Here is a 25,263-nt window from a genome sequence, read left to right as displayed (position 1 = left end):
AAATAATTAAAAGGGTCAGAATGTGGTGCCCGGTGGGTTTATTCAGGCACAGAGGTCGAGGGCGGCCTGGGTCACCAGGTGCAACGGAGAACGAAACAGAGGCTCAGGTTTTTAAAGAAAACAGAGCCCATCGGAGAGCAGGTGGTTTCGAACGTTGCCCAGGAGCTCACTGGCTTGTAGAAATGGCATTGGTTCGCGATTGGCCACGGCTTGGTGTCATCAGTGGGAAGTTACTTGGCTCAAGGGGTAGTGAGGGGCTGCGGTTTCATTTGAAATGCTTTCTGGCACTTAACATCAAGCTTTCTGGGCCCACAGTTTAAAAGGGCTTTGCATTCCTCAGATAAATGATTTTTTTCTTTCTCATTTGCCCCCCTTTTGATCAAAATCTTTCTTCTTGAAAGCATTGATTATCAAAATCTGAGGGTCAGAGTGTCCCCTCTTGCTGGGAAGGCTCATTCCCACATAGCCCTGTCCCATGCCAAGCAGGAAAGGAGGAGACATTTCAGGGAGGTTTTTTTTTTTTTTTTTAAGAACACCACAAACTGAATTGGAATGGCATTACAGGGTGGCAAACATGAGGTCTCAGTGAAGTCATTAATTTATACAACTGCTATCACCTGTTGAATCATCTCTAGTTTTTAGAAACACCATTAATTTTAATTTTCTCAGAAGTAACACATAGGACTATAACCAATTTGTATGCCAGGATGAAAAAAACAAACCTGTTCCATTAGGGAGACAACTAAAAACATGAAGAAACTAAAATCCATGTTCTTCTTTCTTTTTATTTATTTGTTTACTTAGAAATGGGGTCTTGCTCTGTCACCCATGCTGGAGTGCAGAGGCACGATTCCCACTCATCGCAGCCTTGAACTCTTGGGCTTAAATGATCCTCTTGTCTTAGCCTCCTGAGTACCTGGGAATACAGGTGTTTGCCACCAGGACCGGCTAATTTTAAATTTTTTTGGTACAGACTAGGTCTTGACACCTTGCCCAGGCTAGTCTCGAACTCCTAAGCCCAAATGATCCTCTCATCTGGGCCTCCCAAAGTGCTGGGGTTATAGGTGTGAACCTCTGCCCAGCCAGGTTCTTCTTTGAGACTTGTAGCCAGAAGATTGTTCAGGATTTAGTCCAGATTGTAGGAAAATAAAAAATACAATGATCAGGGCTAGAATCCAGTAACAGGTATGCTATAGTTTTTCTCTGAAACATAATTTTTCTCTACTTCCCCATTTCTACCAAAGATAAATCTTGGTAAGACCAATTTACTTGTAAAATAAATTTTAGGATTATATTTGGCCTGATTATTTGCCTAAAGTACAACAACAGTGGTGATTGGCCATATAGGCTCCTTTCTAAACTGGCTGGAACTTTGCCATAAGGAATTTCAGATTTTTTTCCCCCACATCAGACAGGTAATGTGCTGGCATCATAACAACGTTTGAGGGAGACATACCCTACACATGAGGCAATCATCATGCTTATGAACTACAAGAGGGTCAGAATAGACCTTTAAAAGCCACTTGAGGCTGGGCATGGTGGCTCATGCCTGTAATCCCAGTACTTTGGGAGGCCAAGGTGGGAGGATTCATTGAGCCCAGGAGTTTGAGACCAACCTGGGCAACATAGCGAGATCCCTGTCTCCACAAAAAATTTAAAAATTACCTGGGCATAGTGGTGCTCACCTGTAGCCCCAGCTACTCAGGAGGCTGAGATGGGAGGATCGCTTGAGTCCAGGAGATTGAGGCTGCAGTGAGCTGTGATCGCACCACTGCACTCCAGCCTGGGCTACAGAGCGAGACCCTGTCTCTAAAGAAAACAAACACTTCCCATGTCTAGGAAGCCAAGCCAGTGGCTCCCCATCACAGTGTACGTATAATACCTGTATGAATTGGCGGGGGGGGGAGGGGGTGGATGTCTGTCCTCCAGGTCCCAAACTATCTTGAAGTTCCTGGATCTGTCGGAAAGTGACATTCTTTCCTTACCTCAAGGCCAAGAACCTTGTAAGGGAACTATGTAAACAGGGCACCAGTCCAGTCATCCCAAGGGGCTTTTTATTGGCTCTATAAAGCGAATCTTGATTCCTCAAAGCAGTCTGGTCATATCCAAAAATACGTCATCCCAGTCCAAGCCTTGGTAGAATAACCAGGGTCTCCAATTGTGTCCTGTTACAAGGACAACAGATTCTTACTGAACTCATGCAAAGAACTACATTGCCATAAAATAAGAATACTCACGAATTGCTTCCAGATTTTTGAGAAATCAGGTAGAGAAAAAGACAAATGTTTCAGTTTTGCTCACAAAAGTATATGTCACTCAATTGCTATAGCTATAAATAGCTCAAAAAGAAAAAGGTTTTCTGACTCTGGAAAACAAAATATAAAAAGTCAGCAAGGTTTCAATAACAACAAAAAATCATAAAAAGCATTTCAGGCCTCTATCAGTTCAGTTCTATGTAATTTGCTGGGTTTTTTTGTTTTTTTTTTAGGCGGAGTCTCCCTCTGTCGCCCAGGCTGGAGTGCAGTGGCACAATCTCGGCTCACTGCAAGCTCCGCCTCGTGGGTTCACGCCATTCACCAGCCTCAGCCTCCCAAGTAGCTGGGACTACAGGCGCCTGCCACCATGCCTGGCTAATTTTTTGTATTTTTAGTAGAGACGGGGTTTCACCGTATTAGCCAGGATGGTCTCGATCTCCTGACCTCGTGATCCGCCCGCCTTGGCCTCCCAAAGTGCTGGGATTACAGGCATGAGCCACCACGCCCAGCCGCTTTTTTCTGTATGATGTTGGGTTAACAATCCTCATGAATGCATCAGCTTTTAAATAAGAGTCCTGGAAGTTTTTATCTGGTCTACTGGTGTGATCTCCCAAGTTATCAGAAGTCTGTATACTTGTCAATGTCCTTTCCATGAATTTCCTGAAGAAAATGCAAATTTTGGACTGTAGCTTATTTTATTTTATTTATTTATTTATTTTGAGATGGAGTCTCGCTCTGTTGCCCAGGCTGGAGTGCAGTGGTGCAATCTTGGCTCACTGCAACCTCCGCCTCCCAGGTTCAAGCGATTCTCCTGTCTCAGCCTCCCAAGTAACTGGGATTACAGGCATGAGCCACCATGCCCAGCTAATTTTGTATTTTTAGTAGAAACGGGGTTTTACCACATTGGCCTGGCTGGTTTCGAACTCCTGACCTCAAGTGATCCACACGCCTCAGCCTCCCAAAGTGTTGGGATTACAGGCGTGAGCCACTGTGCCCGGCCTTAAACTGCATTTTGAGAAGAATCAAAGTAAAACAGTAATTTTCTGCGGATGACAAAAGACTTAGAGTAGCCATGGGTGAAGACGCGATTGGCAGGGAATTTGGTTACTTCTGAGGTTAAAACAGTTTAACATATAATCGTAATCACGACTGATAACATATACCAAGACATGTCAGAATTTTTAGGAATCTCATACAATTTTGGAACATATGTTAATAATACATTTATACAAATATAACTCCAACAGCATTCCACATTTGACAATGCTTCCTGTATGATTTTAACGTACCACATAAGCCTCATACATCTCCCTTGGACTTCTCGGGGTTCCTATTTGTTATATCCAAGTTAGTTCAGGTGAAAAAAACCCTTAATGTTAGGACTTGAAATTTGGTTTTGGGAAGTCAAATATCAGAGGCTTAAAACAATCTCAAAATAGGACCACAGGTCACTGTAAAATAAGCCATTCATTTAATCAAATTGGTAATTCAGAGATTTCCCAAACCAAACACCTTTACTATGACAGAGAGGAGGCTTAGTTTCCCAAGCAATCAGCAGACCCACTAAAGACAGCGTGAGGCAAACAGAATGTCTCTCCCTCTTTCCCCTTTTTTTTTCTGTTTACTCAAAAGATAAAAATATTTTACAATCTCTTATTACTACATGAAATGTTCAAAAGAAAAACAAATTCTGCTTTTCTTATACATCTCACATACAGAATTGTTTCTCTTATATTTAGTAGTTTCAGTTACATATATTAATTACAGTGTTAACTTTGTGACCCTGATTTTCCGTTAAAAACTCAGCGAGTAATTTTGAACTGTATTTGTAGATGAAAACCATTTCATCATGTTTTACAGAGATACATCTCCTAAATTTTTTTATTAACAGATGTAAATATATTTAGCTTGCCTATACCATATAAAAATAAGATACTAAAGTATATAAGCTTAAACTTACGCTTAGTAATTAATGTTTCAGTGTTTTACTTAGAAATGACTCAGACGTTTGTTTGTTTTTTGAGACGGAGTCTCGCTCTTGTCGCCCAGGCTGGAGTGCAGTGGCGCAGTCTCGGCTCACTGCAACCTCTGCTTCCCGGGTTCAAGCGATTCTCCTGCCTCAGCCTCCTGAGTTAGCTGGCATTACAGGCGCCCGCCGCCATGCCTGGCTAATTTTTGTATTTTTAGTAGAGATGGGGTTTCACCATGTTGGCCAGGCTGGTCTGGAACTCCTGACCTCAGGTGATCCGCCCGCCTCGGCCTCCCAAAGTGCTGCGATTACAGGTGTGAGCCACTGCGCCCGGCCACAAAAGGAGATTAATAGGAGAAGTGGCATCACCCAGGGCACAGACCTCCTGCCAGCCCCGGGGGTCCTCGGCCTCCCAGTGACCGTCCCCGAGGCTCACCCGTCCCCTCCGTGGTCCCACCCCCGTCCTTGCAGCTCACCCCCCCCGGCCCCGCCAGCCCCTCACCCACGGGCTCCTCAGATCCTCAGGCTCTGTCCTTTCCTCCCCGCCTGACGGCCCGGCCTCCCCTGCAGGCGCCCTGGGCAGGACCCGCCCGCCGCACGGCCTGCGCTTGAAGGAGGCGGGAAGGGCCCAGCCGCGGTGGCCGGTGTGCCCGGGGCGCACACGTGGTGTCGGTGATGTCGCCTGCGCCGACCTCCTGTTCCGTTCATGGCGGAAGCTGCTCCGCCGCGTGGTGGCCGCGCGCCTCCTCCTCCGCTCGGCCGTTCCTCTGCGGCCGCCACGCGCAGCGCCGCTGAGGTAGTTTGTGCGCGAGTGTTTGTGCGGGGACGCGTGTTGCTGGTCCCCGTGGTCTCTGCCCGGGAGAGGAACTGCCAGAGCCCGTGGTCGCTGTGTTCGACTTTCCGAGGAGCGGGTGGGCTGTGGGGTGTGGCCACGCCGCCTCCCTCCCCTCGCGCCGTTCGCTCCATGCAGATGCGGTCAGCAGGGGCTTCCGCGCCGCGGAACCCGTGGTCAGGTTCGGCCTCACCCGTGGACCCGTCTGGCGCCTCTGCGGGCGCGCTCGCTTCCTGGCAGCCTGGGCGCTGCCGGGGTGTGCTGTGCTCACCACCCGCCAACTTTCCCATTTTCACGACAAGCCGTGGGAAACTGGCCATCCACGTCCCTGCGGCGCCCGCGTGAGTCCGTGGCCGCGTCCTCTGTGCGAGTCCAGACCCGTGTGTTTCCCACCGCCCACCTGACTTCTTCCCCGGCGTCTGGTGGGCGCCCCTCCCTCGGGGATGAAACCCCCCAACGCGGCCCCGGCTTTGCCCGGGAGCTCGGTCGTCACGAGGGTCGCCCTCTCCTGCCGTTGTCGCCTCCGCCTGTTCTCAGGCCCACAGGGAGGCCGAGGAGATCCTAAGGTGGGGTCCCCTTGGTCAGACCCTCCCGTGGAGTTGGGCGTGTTGTGGCCGCGTCTGTCGGGAAACGGGGAGGTGTCGGGGCTTCCTGGCCTCCTGACGGCCGCACCGTCATCAGTCCCGAGCCCAGCTCAGGGAGGGCCTGCTCCCTTCTGCTCCAGGTGGGAGCGGCTCCTGCCCGGGGCGCCTCCAAGAGCACCCCTGCGAGCTCGCGACAGCCCCAGGCTAGGCTGCGGGACGGTCTACCGACCCTGGGTGTTGATCCTTGTGTCACGGGCAGTGCAGAACCAGGTCCTGGAACCGCCTGGTGCCACCTCGGTGTGACCTGGCTGTGTCCCGTCCCCATCCTCCTCAGAGGGTGGCCGCCTGGCGTGGCGCAGGATGATGCTCTGAGCCGGGTTGCCCAGCACGTGTTAGGGTCCTGGGTGAAGAGGACCTTTGGGAAGCAGCAGCTGGGCTGACAAGGGTCCGGACGCCTGCCTGGGGACCAGCGAGGGTCCAGGCCCCTGCCCGGGGATCAGCGAGGGACCTAGCGCCTGCCCGGGGATCAGCTGGGCCGGCCGGATGTTTCTGGTGGAGACCTGGGAGGTGAGGCGGTGGGCTGCCGGCGGTCCCTCCCTGGCTGTGCACAAGCTGCGGTGGAATGTGAGCTGGACCTGGGGGTGCCCGGCCTGATGGGAAGGTGGTAGAGGCTGTGTGACATGGAGATAGGTCGTGAGGGCCCTAAGTCCGCCCCTTTGTCCCTGTGGGTCCCTTGCTCTGGGAACCTCGGGCTGCTGAGGACTGAGACGTGCAGTGCCCTCCCTCTGGTGGAGCGGCCACCCAGCCAGCCGCCGCAGAATTCTTGGCCCTCAGGCACTGCAGAAGAGCGAAAGCCCTGGCTGTGGGTCCCAGGTGTGGCTGGCAGTGGCCGGCGGCAGGCAGAGGCCCTGTCACCATGGCTGAGGTGTGGAGGTGCTAAAGCTAAGATCCCATCCTAGTTTTAACCTTTAAAAATATCATTCATGGTTTTTTCTTTTTTCATGAATACAAACCAGGGTGTATACATTGTGTAGTATTCAGAAAATACAAGACAGAAAGCACAGAGGCACCGTCGGCAGAGCAGCCAGGCCCTCACATGCGCGTCTGCCGGGTTTTGAGAAGGGACCTTGCACCGTGCAGCGTGATCCCCTTAGGGCAACGCGACTTTACGCGGCTCTGTGAACCCTTTCCCATGCCATTAAGTATTTTTATAAAACATGGTTTTTAAATGCTGTTCATCATTCATCAGATTCTACCCTGTGTGATCAGAACTGGGGTCCTTGGGAAAGCCCACCCTTGATGGGGGCCTGTTGGCCCCAGCCCCGTCTGTGATGGTGACCCCAACATGTGCTGTTGGCACCTCCCAGAAAGGGTTCCCCAGAGCCCATGGGCCACCTGACCCGTCCTTGCAGCTGTCCCATGGTACATCCATGTGTTGTGGGCAGTGAGCTGCAGGGAGGTGGGGTGCACAGAGAAGCTTGCCTCAGGGCTAAAACCAACATGGTGAACAGGGAATGTGTCCTTCAAAACCGCAGCCTGGGCAGGAGCAGTGGCTCCTGCCTGTAATCCCAGCACTTTAGGAGACCGAGGCAGGCTGATCACCTGAGGTCAGGAGTTCGAGACCAGCCTGGTGAACATGGAGACACCCTGTCTCTACTAAAATTACAAAAATTAGCTGTGCCTGCCTGTAATCCCAGCCACTCGGGAGGCTGAGGCAGGAAAACGGTTTGAACCCAGGAGGCGGAGGTTGCAGTCAGCTGAGATCGCCCCACTGCACTCCAGCCTGGGCAACAGAGCAAGACTCCATCTCAAAAAACAGAAAAAAAAAAAAAAAAACCTGTGACCGGCCCAGCGCAGTGGCTCACGCCTGTAATCCCAGCATTTTGAGAGGCCGAGGTGGGCGGATTGCTTGTGGTCAGGAGTTCAAGACCATCCTGGCCAACATGATGAAACCCCGTCTCTACTAAAAATACAAAAATTAGCTGGGCATGGTGGCGGGCACCTGTAATCCCAGCTACTCGGGAGGCTGAGGCAGGAGAATCACTTGAACCCTGGAGGCAAAGCTTGCAGTGAGCCGAGATCGCCCCCCTGCGCTCCAGCTTGGGCGACAAAGTGAGATTCCGTCTCAGCCTGAACAACAGAGCGAGACTCCATCTCAAAAACATAAAAACAAACATAAACAAACCCTGCGACCTACGTGGAGCCCACGGGGGCGAAACACGCCAGCACCCCCCCGGAGTGGCGGTGTGGGACCCCACACCTGTCACACCTGCTGGCCTCCTTCTCTGTCTCCTGTACAATATCCCTGGAAAGTTACTTTTTGTGTTTAAAATTGGTCATGTTAATTGTTAAAGAAAGGAACAATCCTTAAGTTAAATCTTTAAGTTAAATTGGTAAGTTTACAAAAACGAAAGAAAGGCCGCAACAGGCATTGGTGAGGCTGTGGAGAAATCAGAACCCTCATGTGTTATCGATGCTAGCGTAAAATGGCACGTCCACTGTGGAAACAGTCTGGTAGTTCCTCAAAAAGCTAAACATAGAAACACCACGAGACTCAGCAGTTCCAGTCCTAGGAATGTGTGTCCCCAGATCAGTGAAAACACACTCCACACAGAAACATGCACACAGCTGTTCACAGCAGCTCTGTTTATAACAGCCAGACGAGGGGATGCGGCCCGAATGTCTGCTGGACAAACAGCCCGTGGTCCGTGCACACAGTGGGGCAGGACTCAGCCGCGGAAAGGCAGTTCCAGCACACGCTGCTGCAGGGATGAGTTTTGAAGACACCGTGCCAAATGAGGTCAGTCAGCCACAAGAGAACAGAACCTTGGCGGGGCGCGGTGGCTCACTCCTGTAATCCCAGCACTTTGGGAGGCCGAGGCAGGTGGATCGTGAGGTCAGGAGATCGAGACCATCCTGGCTAACACACAGTGAAACCCCGTCTCTACTAAAAATACAAAAATTAGCCGGGCGTGGTGGCGGGCGCCTGTAGTCCCAGCTACTCGGGAGGCTGAGGCAGGAGAATGGCGTAAACCCAGGAGGCAGAGCTTGCAGTGAGCCGAGGTTGCACCACTGCACTCCAGCCTGAGCAACAGAGAGAGACTCTGTCTCAAAAAAAAAAAAAAAAAGAAAAAAAAAACAAACAGAACCTGTGTGGTCTCCTTTATAGGAAATGCCCAAAATAGAAAAATTCACAGAGACAGAAAATGGCCAGGGGCTGAGGAGGGGCAGAGGGAGTAATTGTTGATGGGCACATGGTTGGTTGTCTTTGGAGCAATGAAAATGTTCTGGGCTGAGGCAAGTGGATCGCGTGAGGTCAGGAGTTCAAGACCAGCCTGGCCAAACATGGCAACACCCCGTCTCTACCAGAAATACAAAACTTAGCCGGGTGTGGTAGTGGGCGCCTGTAGTCCCAGCTACTCAGGAGACTTAGGCACAAGAATCACTTGAGCCAGGAGGCGGAGGTTACAGTGAGCTGGGATCGCACCACTGCACTCCACCCTGGGTGACAGAGCGAGACCCTGTCTCAAAAAAAAAAAAACAAAAAAAAAACTAGGCCGGGCGTGGTGGTTCACGCCTGTAATCCCAACACTTTGAGAGGCTGATGCGGGCAGATCACAAGGTCAGGAGATCAAGACCATCCTGGCTAACACGGTGAAACCCTGTCTCTACTAAAAATACAAAAAATTAGCTGGGCGTGGTGTCGGGCGCCTGTAGTCCCAGCTACTCGGGAGGCTGAGGCAGGAGAATGGCGTGAACCCAGGAGGCGGAGCTTGCAGTGAGCCGAGATCATGCCACTGCACTCCAGCCTGGGCGACAGAGCAAGACTCCGTCTCAAAAAAAAAAATGTTCTGGACTTGGATAGTGATGATGGTGACTCATGTCTGTGAATATGCTGAAAACACCGAGTTGTAACTTTGAGGGTAAATTTTATGGTATATGAATTATATCTCAAAGTTGTAGAGCAGTTACTGAGGCTGGGTGTGGTGGCTCACGCCTGTAATCCCAGCACTTAGGGAGGTTGAGGCAGGAGGATTACCGAGCTCAGGAGTTTGAGACCAGTCTGGGCGACATAGTGAGACCCCATCTCTACAAAAAATACCTCCCCAAAGTTTTCCGGGTGTAGCGTGCACTCTGGTGGTCCCAGCTACTCAGGAGGCTGAGGTGGGAGGATTACCGAGCTCGGGAGTTTGAGACCAGTCTGGGCGACATAGTGAGACCCCATCTCTACAAAAAATACCTCCCCAAAGTTTTCCGGGTGTAGCGTGCACTCCGGTGGTCCCAGCTACTCAGGAGGCTGAGGTGGGAGGATCGTTCGAGCCCAGGAGATTGAGGCTGCCGTCAGCCATGATCGCCCCACCGTACTCCAGCCTGGGCGACGGTGAGACCCTGTCTCAAAAAAATTAAATAAAAATGGTCACTGAGATGGTAAACACATGGAATTCCCTTTGAAGCCGGTGGACACAGTGTGTGAGTCAAGGCTGCTGTTCACCGAGGAGGCCTGAACTCCCTCCTTAGGGGCCCGGGCTGTGCATGGCCATCTTGCCAGCATCAGCTCATCCTGCTGTGCCCTTGTGCCTCTGGGGGCTGCTCCCGGGGGGCTCTGGGGTATCCACCCTGTCCCATGTGGAATGTTTCTGGTTCCCGCTGACACTGTTTGGGGAGTGGTGGCCGCGGGGCTGTTTGCTTCTCCTGGAAGGGCCCCGGTGGGCAGCTGGAGCTTTATGACGAGGAGGCTTTTAAGTTTTCTTGTAGACACATTTAAAAACTGAGAAACAAGTGAATTTATTTTAATAATATATTTTATTTAACTCCAGTATGCCCAAAATATTTCCATTTCCACATGCAGTTGATATAAAAAGCTGTCACAGAGATATTGACCCTTCTCTAATCACGTGTCTTGCACTTTCAGCTGTGGCTGCTGTGTCAGACAATATGAGGTGGGGAGGGGACAGGCCTTGGAGGCCTCCTTTGGGATCAACAGCTTCTGGGGGCTCTGAAGCCAGTGTTGCCCACCCACTCGCTCCGGGTCTCAGGCCGGCCTCCAGCCCCCTGTCCTTGCCGCACCCTGGGGGTGGCGGCTGCAGGGCCCTCAAGGTTGGCGCTCTCAGAAGGGGGCAGTAAGGCCGGCTCTGTGGGGGTGAGGGAGCCTGGGAGCCCCCCATCGGGGTGCCAGGGAGACCTGGGGGGCACACAGCCCACTCTCTTACCGCCTACCGCCCTCCTGGCCACGCCTGCTGGCGGCACAAGGCCCACCTGGAGGGCCCACCGGTCCTCAGGGAAACACCACAGAAAAACCGCAGAGGAAGCGTGACCTGGCGCCCGGACAAGAATGCAGGGTGGCCCGGCTTCCAGTCTGTCTTGGGTGACTCACTGCGGTGTGCAGAAAACACCATTGTGCACCGTGGCCACAGGAAGCCCTCCGCCTCCCCCACCCCCTCCCACTCCCCCTGCCCCCTCCCCATCCCCCTCCCCATCCCCCTCCTCCTAACCTCCCCCGCCCCCGCCTCCGCCTGCCGCTCCTGTTCCAGGTCCCGGGGCGGGTGGTGCTGTGGCACCGATGGAGAGACTGACGGCCGCCGCTGGCCTGCCATGGCCATCTCTGAGCCTCTGCCAGCAACCTGGCTTCTTGTGGTGTCCTTCAAGGTCGGGGGTCGTTTGAGGGAGCTTTGGGTCCTACTTGAGGGCGAAGCTTCGAGGGAGGGGCCCCTGCACGTCCTGTTGGTTCCGCCGGTCCCGCCTTCCTGTGGAGGCTCCCTGGGAGGCCGCCGGGCGTCCGGCCGGGCCTCCCAGGAAACCGAGGAGCAGGGCTGCCCCCCATCCTGCCTCGGATCCCATCTCTGGAGCAAGCCCCATGCCCAGGGCTCGGGGGCAGCTGTGCCTTCGCTGGTTTCCTTCTCTGGGAAGGGGGCATCCTGGGCTCAGCTGGGTTTGGGGTGAAGATGAGCCTTCCTAAGCGTGCGTGCTGCTCCCACGCCTGCGCTCCATTCGGCATCATCTACTCCATCTCACAGCCAGGCCTGGGACTCCCCACCCAGGGGGCCGGCCTCGGGGCCTCAGCCGGAATCTGCTACAGGTTCTGCGGTGGTCCAGGGGCCCTAGAGGTGCCAGCCTATGCCCACCTGGACACCTCAGCGCACAGGGCAGCCAATGACCGAATCTGCACTGAGGCTGGGGGCTGGGGCTCCAGGCACAGTCACCTGCAGTCCCCTGAGATGCCTGGACCTCACTCAGGCCCTGGGGGTCTGCCAGGCTCTGTGGGAAAGGACACAGCCCTCACCCTGCCCCCCCGCCCTCAGCAGCGTCGCCTCCACAGTGAGTCAGGCACGTCCCCCGTGGGTCACCTCCTCCATGCCAGGCCGCCCCCAGGGGGGCTTCCTCGTTGTGCAGTTCTGCCCCGTGTGGGTGGGGGCCCAGCTGTGTCGTCTCCCTGGGTGTGGATCGTGGGGCCAGGGAACAAGAGCCTCTGGGGTTCTCAGAACCCAACGTTCTGTGGTCACAGGACTCATGGCAACAATTTGGCTTGAGTTAGCACCTTTCAGAAGAAATGAAGACACTTAAAAGGGTTGGTTGTTAATTTTCTTTTTTTTTTTTTTTTGAGACAGAGTTTCGCTCTGTCGCCCAGGCTGGAATGTGGTCGTGCAATCTCAGCTCACTGCAGCCTCCGCCTCCTGGGTTCAAGTGATTCTCCTGCCTCACCCTCCCAGGTAGCTGAGATTACAGGCACCCACCACCACGCCTGGCTAATTTTTGTATTTTTAGTAGAGATGGGATTTCACCATGTTGGCCAGGCTGGTTTTGAACTCCTGGCCTCAAGTGATCTGCCCTCCTCAGGCTCCCACAGTGCTAGGATTGCAGGCATGAGCCACTGTGCCCAGCTGTTGGTTGTTAGTTATTTTTGTTTTTTGAGACGGAGTTTAGCTCCTGTTGCCCAGCTGGAGTGCAGTGGCACGGTCTCGGCTCACTGCAACCTCCATCTCCCAGGTTCACGCCATTCTCCTGCCTCAACCTCCCGAGTAGCTGGGATTACAGGCACCTGCCACCATGCTGAGCTAATTTTTTGTATTTTTAGTAGAGACAGGGTTTCACCATGTTGGCCAGGCTGGTCTCGAACTCCTGACCTTGTGATCCGTCCGCCTCAGCCTCCTAAAGTGCTGGGATTACAGGCGTGAGCCACCGCGCCCGGCCAGCAGTTGTTAATTTTAAGTGGAAGCTGCAAAACTGGTGAGTGGCGTCGCCCCATCAGGGAGCTGGGGAGCCCCGCTTGTCCTGGTGTGGGCTTGGGACCTGGCACCACGTTCCGAGAAAGATGCTGAGAGATCCAGACAGGCTTTTTCATCCTAAAATGAGGCCAGTTACAGAAAGTGTGCAGCGAGGGAATGTGAACTGAATCCTTGCCAGCCGTTTCCGTTCTCAGTCACATCAGCCCGTGTCTCCACTTGGCCATTTTTAGGTCCAGGGCTTTGTAGACATAGCTCCTTCCCTACATGCCGCATGCCACCACGCCTGGATAGATACCTGTTTTTTTCATAGAAACAGGGTCTCGCTATGTTACCCAGGCTGGTCTCAAACTCCTGGACTCAAGCAATCCGCCTGCTTTGGCCTCCCAAAGTGGTGGGATCAAAGGTGTGAGCCACCACGCCGGGCCAGTTTTCTGTTACTTGAAACAGAGTATCTAAAACTGGGTAATTTATAAAGAAAAGGAATTTATTTCTTACAGCTCTGGAGGCTAAGTCTAAGGGTGAGGGGAGCATCCGAGGAGGCGTTCGTGCTGGCGGGACTCTGAATGAGGAGGTATTCATGCTGGTGGGACTCCGAAGGGTCCTGAGGCGGCTCGGGGCAGCCATGGTGGGGGCCCAGCATGCGGGCTCAGGCCTCAGGCCTCTCCTCCTCCTCTTATAAAGCCACCAGTTCCACTCCCGTGATAACCCAGGAATCCATGAATGGATTAATTCCTCCAGTGGGGCAGGATCCTCACCCCCCGGGCACGTCCCAAGGCCCCACCTTGAAACGCCGCAGCATGGTGATGGAGTTCCAGCGTGTTTCAGAGGGCCAGACTTTAAATTATAGCAGCCGCCCTCCCGCAGAAGGGACAGGCCGACTGCCCCCTTCCCGGGCTGATCAGCAAAGTGAGTGCCATCGGGGCCTTGTACAAGTTCATCCTGAGCTCAGGGACAAAAACAGCCCTGCAGACTTGTGGAGAGGGGCTGACCCAGCCTGATGGTGAGAGGCAAGCTGCGCCTGGGTGCTGGGCCTGTGCGCCCGCTGGCCTGGCTTCCCTGTACAGGGTGGGTCTGTCCATTCCGATTGGCTCCAGGCTCTACCTTTTTTAAAGAGGATCTTGGAACTCACAGGCCACTCAAGGGACTGCAGATAAAAGGCCCCCAGTCTCAGATTTGGGGTTACCATTGGTCTGAGGGGCGGGTTCAGCTGTGCTGGACGTCCCTGGAGGGCCTTGCTGAGCAGCTGGGGGGAGGTGTGGGGGCAGTAGGGGCTGCTGTCTCCCCCAAAGCCCTCTTTTTTTTTTTTTTTTTTTGAGACAGAGTCTCACTCTGTCGCCCAGGCTGGAGTGCAGTGGCCGGATCTCGGCTCACTGCAAGCTCCACCTCCCGGGTTCACGCCATTCACCTGCCTCAGCCTCCCGAGTAGCTGGGACTACAGGCGCCCGCCACCACGCCCGGCAAATTTTTATATTTTTAGTAGAGACGGGGTTTCACCGTGTTAGCCAGGATGGTCTCGATCTCCTGACCTCGTGATCCGCCCGCCTCGGTCTCCCAAAGTGCTGGGATTACAGGCGTGAGTGACCATGCCCAGCCCCCCCACCGCAAAGCCCTCTTAAAAGCCCCTTGGGAGCTTTGGGGCACGTGCAGGGCCGGCCGAATGTTGGAGGAGACACATCCAGGCGCCCAGAGGAAGAGTCACTGTTGGGTTTTAGTAAAACACCCACGCAGTGCAGTCGAACATGTGGAGGAGGGGCTGGGCTTCAGAGCTTTCTGGAGACACAGCAAGGAGGTTGGGCCAGGGAGACCCTTGGAGGCGTGAGGCTGGGAGACCACAGGAGGCATAAGGGTGGGAGATCCCCAGAGGCATGAGGCTGGGGAGACCCCCGGAGGCGTGAGGCTGGAAAACCCCTGGAGGCTTGAGGCTCCGCATTTGTGTGCTGCGGGGCCTGGGGTGTCCATGGTGCCCAAGGGAAAGCCCCCTCCGGCCTCCCCCCAGACCCTTTGCTCTGCCCCTCCCGCCTCCCGCGTGTGTCCTTGGGTCCAGCCAGCGCATCCAAGACCTCGAATGCCTGTGGACCCGTGGGCTCCAGTGACGGAAGCACTGGGCACTTCTCCCACTCCAGCTGGGCCGTCTTCAGAACCAGGCCAGGAGCCAGTGCGTTGGGGTTTATGCTTGGATGGTGGACGGCCGTGGGTGTGTCTGGGGGGCCGCACTCCGGGGTCTGGAGCTGCGTCTCCATCCTTCCCTGTCAGGGACCCTCTGAAGGGCCTGCGGGCCACCAGTCACCCTCCCTTAGCCAAGGGATCCCGGGAGATGAGGGCGGGGACGCTGGGTTCTGGGTTGTGGGGCTGGCAGGACAGAGCCCGAGACCTGCCCTTTGCACGGCACAGAGGCCCCCAGGAAAGGGCCTGCGGTGAGCCAGGGGCAGATGGCCCCTTGGGGGCCAGGACCTCAGGTGGGTGGGCTTCGCGGGGGAGCAGTCACCTCTGCGGTGTTTAGGGCAGGCGGACAGAGGTGGAGGGGCCTCCCCGTGTTCGCCGCGGCCGCCGGGCTGGGCTCTGCCTGCGGCGCTGGCCTGGTGGGAACCGGAGACCCAGCCTGGGCGTGCGGGTAGAGGAGGCGCTTGGACTTCAGGCACCTGGGACCGACGCGGCTGAGACGGAGGAGGCGCTGCCGGGTTCCACCAGCAGAGGGGCCCAGAGACCGGCCCGGACGCGCGGCGGTCGGCGTGGGGTGCCCGGGACTGGCTGCTCCGCAGGCCGCCCCCGCCCGCCCGCTCCCGTGCGTCTGTGAACGGGCGGGTTTGCTGGCGAGCGTTCTGGCCTCCATGACTCCGGGTGCAGCAGATGCGGGGCCTTCCCGGTCACAGGACCCTGGGACGCTGGGAGGCAGTGTTGGCTCCGCACTTCTCTCGGAGCCTGACAGCCTGGCTGGGGCTGCCCCGTCGGGTCCCCGCAGCGCGCAAGGCCGTCCCCAGCCTGCTGAGGGGGGCCGGGCTGCACTCCTGGAAGGGAGTGGGGGGGGCTGAGGAGCGGCCTGGGGTGGGGGTCGGGGCACAGACACCCCAGAGGAGGGCTGGGGAGAGGGTCTACCGCCCACTGAGGCTGTGGCCGGGGGAGTACTGAGAGCCCAGGGAAGTTTCCAGAGGCCGCTGGGAGTGCCCGTGGGAGTGGAGGTGGTGGTGGGGGACCTGCTGCCTTTATTCATTTGCTCATCAGACACCATCAGCGCCACTAATGCCGCTGCCGTCTGGGGGTCGAGGGGTGCGTTGGTGCAGGAAGCCAAGTCCACCTTCCGGACGGCCACGGGGCACGCCAGGGGCAGGAGTGTTGGCCAAGAGCAGCCGTCGCCTCTGCCGTTTGGGACAAGACAAACAGAGGTGGAGCGGCCTCCTGTCAGGGCCTCCCTGTGCGATGGGGGTGTCTCGAGGCTCACCCCGCCCTGGCTGCACTCAGCCCCCAGCTCTCAGCTCCAGATAACTTGCTGCCAGCCACCTTGGTTCTGTGCAGGGGCCTCACTTTTCTTTCTTTTCTTTTTCTTTTCTTTTCTTTTTTTTCTTTTTCCTTGCCTTTTCTTTTCTTTCTTTTCCTTTCCTTTTCTTTTCTTTCCTTTCTTCTTTCTTTCTTTTCTTTTCTTTTTTTTTTTTTGGAAACAGGGTCTTGCTCTGTCACCCAGGCTAGAATGCAGTGGCCCAATCTTGGCTCACTGCAGCCTTGACCTCCTGGGCTCAAGCAGTCCTCCCACCTCAGCCTCCTGAGTAGCTGGGACTACAGGTGCATGTTACCACGCCCAGCTGATTTTTTTTTCATAGGATGGGGTCTCACTATGTTGCCCAGGCTGGTCTCAAACTCCTGAGCTCAAGTGATCCTGCTGCCTCGGCCTCCTACAAGGCTGGGATTACAGGCGTGAGCCACCATGCCCAGCCAGTTTCATGTTTTATTCACTCTTCAGAGCACAGAGGCCTCTGCCTGGCATTGGGGCACGGGCAAGGTGTCTGTGGGCAGCAGGTCCCACCAAGGGTTCCAGGGCAGCAGATGGTGGGCAGGGCGGGGAGACTACGTGCATGGTACCCACCCCTGTGCCAGCAGGCGGGAGAAGCCAGGCTCATACTGAGTCAGGCTAACTCTAACATTTATCAGGAACTTGATCTACTTCAATGTGATGTGCATGATTTTTCAGAATTTGCAAATGTAGTTTTCCAAATATTGTATTACATGCATAATTGCCTTTATAGGCAGCCGAGGCAATAAAAAGCAAATAAAAATGGAGAGTGGTAGAGTGAGGAGACTGGGATGAGACCTGCTTTGATCCTGGCTGAGCTCAGTTTTCTCATCTGGGAGATGGGCACGCCTCTTTCATGAAGGCGGAGGGAATAGTGTGCAGAGGCCTCGTGGGCTCCCTGACCCTTCCCCGAGAGCTGGCGTGGGGGGCCTCTGCCTCTGTTGGGGAAGGACCCGCGATCTGCTGTGGGCTGAGTTGTTTCCCCCCAAATTCCCATGTTGAAGCCCTAGGTGCCATGTCACTGTATTTGGAGATGGGGTCTTGGCAGAGGTAAAATGAGGTCGTTGGGGTGGGCCCTAATCCAGTAGGACTGGTGTCACCACAAGAAGGGGAGATCAGGACACAGACGCACATGGGGGGACCCGTGAGGACCCAGGGAGGAGACCCAGGGAGTGGGGCCCACCCTCCCCACCCAGTCTCAGAGCTGCAGCCCAGCCTTGGGACAGTGAGGACACACGTCCCTGTCACTCGCGCCCTGTGTGTAGTGCTTTGTACGGCCCTGGAGGACACTCCTCATCCTTCGGGGTCTATGCAGAGATGGCGTGGGGGTGTGACTGCCCCGCCCAGGGACCCACCCCTATCCCACAGGTCTGTCTTCCCCTTCATTTCCTGGTGAAGAGCCCAGGCTGGGGCATCCACAGTTCTGGGCATGGTGGAGAGGGCCTTCTGAGAAGGGCAGCGACCACTTTCTGGAGCCCTTGGAAGCTGGCGGTGGGCTCTGCGTGGCTGGGTCTGCCCTGCTGGGAGGAGCCCTAAGACCCTGGATCTCGGGCCTGCTGGTCCATCTCCCCCGAGGCCAATTAAGGTGACAGCAAAAGAATTAAAAAGGCAAAATCCCTTAGGGGCAAAGAGAAGGAGAGAGGCGAAAACTGGGGGGCTCGGGAATGGAGGCCCAGGTTTCCTGGGTACGGGCGTCTGGAGGGCTGAAACGGACCTGGGGCGGCCTTCATGGGGTGCTGCCAGACCCCGCGGCCCCCGACCCTCGGAGACCCTGGGCCAGGGTGTGCTGGCTGCTGCTGCCGCTGGACTGGGGGTGGGGAGGGTTGCAGAGGAACGGGGTCTGCAGCTCCCTGCCTGTGCCCCCAAACTCAGTGGCTGGCAGGTGCGGCTGGGAGGGCTTTTTCCTGGACAGACCAGCCGGGAGGAGACGCGGTCAGGTCTGCATCTTCCGGGGCCCCTCAGGTCACTCACAGTGGGGCCCCACTCCTGGGGTGCCCCCAACCCATTTCCAAGCAGATGACTAGTGCCTCACTTTCAGATACGCATAGCAGTCCCCACACTGCCATGGAGGGGAGAGGGGTCAGCGCCGGGGATCCTGCAGGAAATGAGCCAAGCCGAGCCACAGGGTCTCCCACGGCGGGTGATATGCTTTGGCTGTGTCCTCACCCACGTCTCAACTTGAATTGTATCTCCCAGAATTCCCACCTGTTGTAGGAGGGACCCAGGGGGCAGTAATTGAATCCTGGGGCCGGTCTTTCCCATGCTGTTCTCATGGTAGTGAATATGACTCACGAGATCTGATGGCTTTATCGGGGTTTCCACTTTTGGTTCCTCCTCATTTTCTCTTGCTGCCACCATGTAAGAAGTGCCTTTCGCCTTCCACCGTGATTCTGAGGCCTCCCCAGCCATGTGGAAATGTGAGTCCAATTAAACTTGTTTTTGTTCTGAGTCTCAGGTGTGTGTTTATCAGCAGCGTGAAAACAGGCTAATGCAGTAAATTGGTACCAGTGGAGTGGGGTATTGCTGAAAAGATACCCAAAAATGTGGAAGCGACTTGGAACTGGGTAACAGGCAGAGGTTGGAACAGTTTGGAGGGCTCAGAAGACAAGAAGATGTGGGAAGGTTTGGAACCTCCTAGAGACTTGTTGAATAGCTTTGACAAAAATGCTGATAGTGATATGAACAATAAGGTCCAGGCTGAGATGGTCTCAGATGGAGATGGGGAACTTGTTGAGAACTGGACAAAGGTAACTCTGGTTATCTTTTAGCAAAGAGACTGGCGGCATTTTGTGCCTGTCCTAGAGATTTATGGAACTTTGACCTTGAGAGAGAGATGATTTAGGGTATCTGGTGGAAGAAATTTCTAAGCAGCAAAGCATTCAAAAGCTCACTTGGATGCCGTTAAAAGCATTCTGGGACCAGGCACAATGGCTCACGCCTGTAATCCCCACACTTTGGGAGGCTGAGACGGGCAGATCACGAGGTCAGGAGTTCAAGACCAGCCTGACCAATATGGTGAAACCACATCTCTACTAAAAATACAAAAATTAGCCGGGCGTGGTGGCACGCACCTGTAATCCCAGCTACTCAGGAGGCAGAGGCAAGAGAATCACTTGAACCAGGAAGGCAGAGGTTGCAGTGAGCTGAGATCATGCCACTGCACTCCAGTCTGGTGACAGAGCAAGACTCCATCTCAAAAACAAAACTAAAAAAGAATTATGTTTAAAAAGGGAAACAGCATAAAAATTCAGAAAATGTGCAACCTGACACAGTAGAAAAGAAAAACCAATTCAAGCTGGCTGCAGAAATTTACATAAGTAGCAAGGAGGCTAATGTTCATCCCCAAGACCATGGGGAAAATGTCTCCAGGTCATGTCAGAGACCTTCATGGCAGCCCCTCCCATCACAGGCCTGGAGGCCCGGGAGGAAAAAGTGGTTTTGTGGGCTGGGCCCAGGGTCCCTGTGCTGTGTGCAGTCTAGGGACTTGGTGCCCCGTGTCCCAGACACTCCAGCCGTGGCTGAAAGAGGCCAACATAGAGCTCGGGCTGTGGCTTCAGAGGGTGGAAGCCCCAAGCCTTGGCAGCTTCCACGTGGTGTTGAGCTTGTGGGTCCACAGAAGTCAGGAAATGAGGTTTGGGAACCTCTGCCTAGATTTCAGAAGATGTTTGGAAATACCTAAATGTCCAGGCAAAAGTTTGCTGCGGGGCGGGGCCCTCATGGAGAACCTCTGCTAGGGCAGTGCAGAAGGGAAATGGGTGGGGGCCGGGCACGGTGGCTCACACCTGTAATCCCAGCACTTTGGGAGGCTGAGGCAGGCAGATCACAAGGTCAGGAGATCAAGACCATCCTGGCTAACACGGTGAAACCCCGTCTCTACTAAAAATACAAAAATATTTAGTCGGGCATGGTGGCGGGCATCTGTTGTCCCAGCTACTTGGGAGGCTGAGGCAGGAGAATGGTGTGAACCTGGGAGGTGGAGCTTGCAGTGAGCTGAGATCGCGCCACTGCACTCCAGCCTGGGCAACAGAGGGAGACACCATCTCAAAAAAAAAAAAAAAAAAAAAAAGGAAATGGGTGGGAGCCCCCACACAGAGTCCCTACTGGGACACTGCCTAGTGGGACTGTGAGAAGCAGGCCACTGTCATCCAGATGCCAGAATGGTAGATCCACCAACAGCCTGCACCATGTGCCTGGAAAAGCAGCAGACACTCAACGCCACCTGTGAAAGCAGCTGGGAGGGAGGCTGTACCATGCAGAGCCACAGGGCCAGAGCTGCCCAAGACCATGGGAACCCACCTCTTGCATCAGCATGACCTGGATATGAGACCTGGAGTCAAAGGAGATCATTTTGGAGCTTTAAAATTTGACTGCCCTTCTGGATTTCAGACTTGCGTGGGCCCTGTAATCCCTTTGTTTTGTCCAATTTCTCCCATTTGGAACTTTTTTTTTTTTTTTGAGATGGAGTCTCACTCTGTTGCCCAGGCTGGAGTGCAATGGCGCGATCTCGGCTCATTGCAACCTCCACCTCCCAGGTTCGAGTGATTCTCCTGCCTCAGCCTCCCAAGTAGCTGGGACTATAGGTGGGTGCCACCACGCCCGGCTAATTTTGTATTTTTAGTAGAGACAGGGTTTCTCCATGTTGGTCAGGCTGGTCTCAAACTCCCGACCTCAGGTGATCCGCCCGCCTCGGCCTCCCAAAGTGCTGGGATTATAGGAATAAGCCAACGCGCCCGGCCCAGAACGGCTGTATGTACTGAATGCCTGTACCCCCGTTGTATCTAGGAAGTAACTAACTTGCTTTTGATTTTACAGGCTCGTAGGCGGAAGAGACTTGCCTTGTCTCAGATCAGACTTTGGACTGTGGACTTTTGGGTTAATGCTGAAATCAGTTGAGACTTTGAGGGACTGTTGGGAAGGCATGATGGGTTTTGAAATGTGAGGACGTGAGATTTGGAGGGGCCGGGACGGAATGATGTGGTTTGGCTGTGTCCCCACCCAAATCTCAACTCGAATTGTATCTCCCAGAATTCCCACGTTATGGGAGGGACCCAGGGGGAGTAATTACATCATGGGGGCCAGTTTTTCCCACACTATTCTTCTGATAGTGAGTAAGTCTCATGAGATCTGACGGGTTTATCAGAGGTTTCCTCTTTTGCTTCTTCCTCATTTTCTCTTTTTTTTTTTTTTTTTTTTTTTTTTGAGATGGAGTTCTGCTCTGTTACCCAGGCTGGAGTGCAATGGTGCAATCTCAGCTCACTGCAACCCCTGTTCCCAGGTTCAAGTGATTTGCCTTTCTCCACCTCCTGAGTACCTGGGAGGCACTGCCACCACGCCTGGCTGCTTTTTGTATTTTTAGTAAAGACAGGGTTTCGCCATGTTGGCCAGGCTGGTCATGAACTCCTGACCTCAGGTGAACTGCCCGCCTCAGCCTCCCAAAGTGCTGGCATTACAGAAGTGAGCCACTGTACCCGGCTCTCATTTTCTCTTGCCACTAAGAAGTGCCTTTCGCCTCCCACCATGATTCTGAAGCCTCCCCAGCCACGTGGAACCATAAGTCCAATTAAACTTCTTTTTGTTCCCAGTTTCAGGTATGTCTTTATCAGCAGCGTGAAAATGAACTAATACGGGGGGTAGGAAGAGAAGCCAGGAATAAGAGAGGAGACCCTCGTAAAAAGCTTCAGAAAACCAGAACTCGTGGATAATTTTAAATTTGTGATAGCAGAAATGAACCATTCAGTGAGAGGGTTGCAAAATAAAGTTCAGGAAATCTCCCAAAAAGGCAGAGAAGGAAAGATGAGAAGACAAAGTAATTCTCAGGAAGTGTAAGTTCTAAACAGCAGGAGTTCCCGAGGACAGAACTGAGGGCGTGGAGGGCAGGACACCATCGGGAAGCCACATGCAGAAGGGTGGCCACGGAGCCCCCAGGGGACCACACCATTTCCATCCTGCTGGGATCCGGCCACGGCCCTGGCGTCTCCCCAGAAGATGCTGGCACTCGAGTCAGGGGGCATCCGATTTCTCAGCAACCCCTGAGGCTAGAAGACAGTAGAGGGGCGTTACCATGACCATCAGGAGAATGACCCCTGCCCCACAGCCACACACAGCCAGGCTTCCAGTGGAGGTGCAGTGTGCGTATGTCATGGGGACGCAGGTGCACCTGTGCCACAGGGACAGTCTGTGTATGTCACGGGGACGTCGGTGTGCACGCGTTAGGATGTTGCACGCATGTCACGGGGACATGGTTGCCTGTGTGTCTTGGGGACGCGGGTGCCTGTGTGTCATGGGGACGCGGTTGCCTGTGTGTCTTGGGGATGCGGTTGCCTGTGTGTCTGGGGACGCGGTTGCCTGTGTGTCTTGGGGACGTGGGTGCACATGTGTCATGGGGACGCGGTTGCCTGTGTGTCGGGGACGCGGTTGCCTGTGTGTCTTGGGGACGCGGTTGCCTGTGTGTCTTGGGGACGCGGGTGCCTGTGTGTCATGGGGACGCGGTTGCCTGTGTGTCTTGGGGATGCGGTTGCCTGTGTGTCTGGGGACGCGGTTGCCTGTGTGTCTTGGGGACGCGGTTGCCTGTGTGTCTGGGGACGCGGTTGCCTGTGTGTCTTGGGGACGTGGGTGCACATGTGTCTTGGGGACGCGGTTGCCTGTGTGTCGGGGACGCGGTTGCCTGTGTGTCTTGGGGACGCGGGTGCACGTGTGTCACGGGGACATGGTTGCCTGTGTGTCTTGGGGACGCGGGTGCCTGTGTGTCTTGGGGATGCGGGTGCATGTGTGTCATGGGGACGCGGGTGCCTGTGTGTCTTGGGGACGCGATTGCCTGTGTGTCTGGGGACGCGGTTGCCTGTGTGTCTTGGGGACATGGGTGCACATGTGTCATGGGGACACGGTTGCCTGTGTGTCGGGGACGCGGTTGCCTGTGTGTCTTGGGGACGCGGTTGCCTGTGTGTCAGGGACGCAGTTGCCTGTGTGTCAGGGACGCGGGTGCCTGTGTGTGTTGGGGACGCGGATGCCTGTGTGTCTTGGGGACGCGGGTGCCTGTGTGTCTTGGGGACGCGGGTGCCTGTGTGTCTTGGGGACGCGGGTGCACGTGTGTCATGGGGACGCGGGTGCCTGTGTGTCTTGGGGACGCGGGTGCCTGTGTGTCTTGGGGACGCGGGTGCCTGTGTGTCTTGGGGACGCGGGTGCACGTGTGTCATGGGGACGCGGGTGCCTGTGTGTGTTGGGGACGCGGGTGCCTGTGTGTCTTGGGGACGTGGGTGCACGTGTGTCATGGGGACGCGGGTGCCTGTGTGTGTTGGGGACGCGGGTGCCTGTGTGTCTTGGGGACGTGGGTGCACATGTGTCATGGGGACGCGGTTGCCTGTGTGTCTTGGGGACGTGGTTGCCTGTGTGTCTTGGGGACGTGGGTACCTGTGTGTCTTGGGGACATGGGTGCACATGTGTCATGGGGACGTTCTCAGACAAGCAAAGGGCTAGTCAGTGCTCCTCCCTTGCGGTTCTGCCTGAGGTGCTCCTGGAAGAGGTGCTCCCTTAGAACTAGGAGGTGAACTTCGGGGAGCGCAGGGGACAAGAGGGAAGGGGGTCCAGGGTGAGCAGGGCTACAGTGCAGCCATCCAGACGGAGGCAGGCAGAGGCTGGGGAATGGGTGTCTCCACAAAGCGTGTGAACCCCAGAGCCAGGCGTGCAGTGCTGCAGATGGGGCCGTTCACCAGGGGAACAGAGGGCGCCCGGCTGTGGACCGTGGAGCCACAGTTCCTTCTGTCTTTCCCCCTCGTTCTTTCAATCTGGTCCTTCTTTGATCTGTTTTCAGATTCACTGACTCATCTGCCATCCACCTGCTGTGAAGCACAGCCACTGAGTCAAACACATTTCAGTGATGACACTTTTTATTGCCGAGTTTCCATTTAGCTCTTTTATGTAGTTTCATATAATCTTCATTTCTCTCCTTTTACTCATTAAAACCATATTTTTTAACTTTATTCATGGTTTTTTGGGGTTTTCTTGAGACAGGGTCTCGCTGTGTCACGCAGGTTGGAAGGCAGTGGTGCGATCTCGGCTCACTGCAGCCTTGATCTCTGGGCTTCCAGCGATTCTTCTGCCTCCGCTTCCTGAGTAGCTGGAACCAAAGGCGTGAGCCACCACACCCGGCTACTTTTTAATTTTTTTGTACAGTTTGACCATGTTGCCTAGGATGGTCTCAAACTCCTGGGCTCAAGTGATCCTCCCGCCTCAGCCTCCCACACTGCGCTCGGCCCCTTGAACTGTTTGAACATGTTTTCTGTTCATTCTGTGAACACAGTTGCAATCGCTGTGTTAAAGTCTTTGCTAACACCAATAGCTTTGAGGCCTTCCTCGAAGTTGCTTTCTGTTCTCTGTTTTTTGTGTTTTTCCACTTGTTTATGGGTCATATTTTCTTGTTTCTTTTTAGGTCTTGTGATTTTTATTATGCGCTGAGTTTCGTGAATTATCCGTTGTGGAAACTCTGGATTTAGGTATCGTCCTCTGAAGAGCATTGTTTTTTGCTCCGGTGGGCTGTTCAGCTTCTGGCTGAGTCCCTTGAACTTGGGGTTGTGTCTTGATATTTTGTCAGGGGCTCTTCGGAGAGCCTAGGGCCTTTCTCAGGCCTCCTAAGCTGGGTGGGACTCGACCTTCTCCGGCTTTCGTGGGCTTGGTCTGGAACTGGCGGGAGGCTCTGGAGCAGGCCTTCCTCTCAGCATGGTCTTCAGCTGTGGCTGTCTGGTCCTGGTTGTGTGTTGATGGGGTCCTTCCTCTTGGCTGGGCTGGACTGCCGTGTGTCAGGCGCTGTGTGGCCTCTGGTGTCTCCACTGTATTCTCAGCCCCGGGGCCATGGGTCCTGGGAGGCTCGGGGGTCCTCCTGCCCACACACTCGCTGCCCCAGCA

At 54.9% G+C, this 25,263-nt stretch overlaps 1 protein-coding gene and 1 pseudogene across 15 annotated transcripts in view; one reads left to right on the top strand and one right to left on the bottom strand.

The window, feature by feature from the left end:
* EXD3 (exonuclease 3'-5' domain containing 3) overlaps nt 1–25,263 on the top strand; it is a 118,815-nt gene that overhangs the window by 626 nt on the left and 92,926 nt on the right. The window lies entirely within an intron of this gene.
* On the bottom strand, nt 1,406–1,500 carry LOC115932970 (uncharacterized; annotated as a pseudogene).

Source organism: Gorilla gorilla, chromosome 13 (genome assembly GCF_029281585.2).
Source record: "Gorilla gorilla gorilla isolate KB3781 chromosome 13, NHGRI_mGorGor1-v2.1_pri, whole genome shotgun sequence".
NCBI lineage: Eukaryota > Metazoa > Chordata > Mammalia > Primates > Hominidae > Gorilla > Gorilla gorilla.
This window is presented reverse-complemented; position numbering and strand designations above follow the sequence as displayed.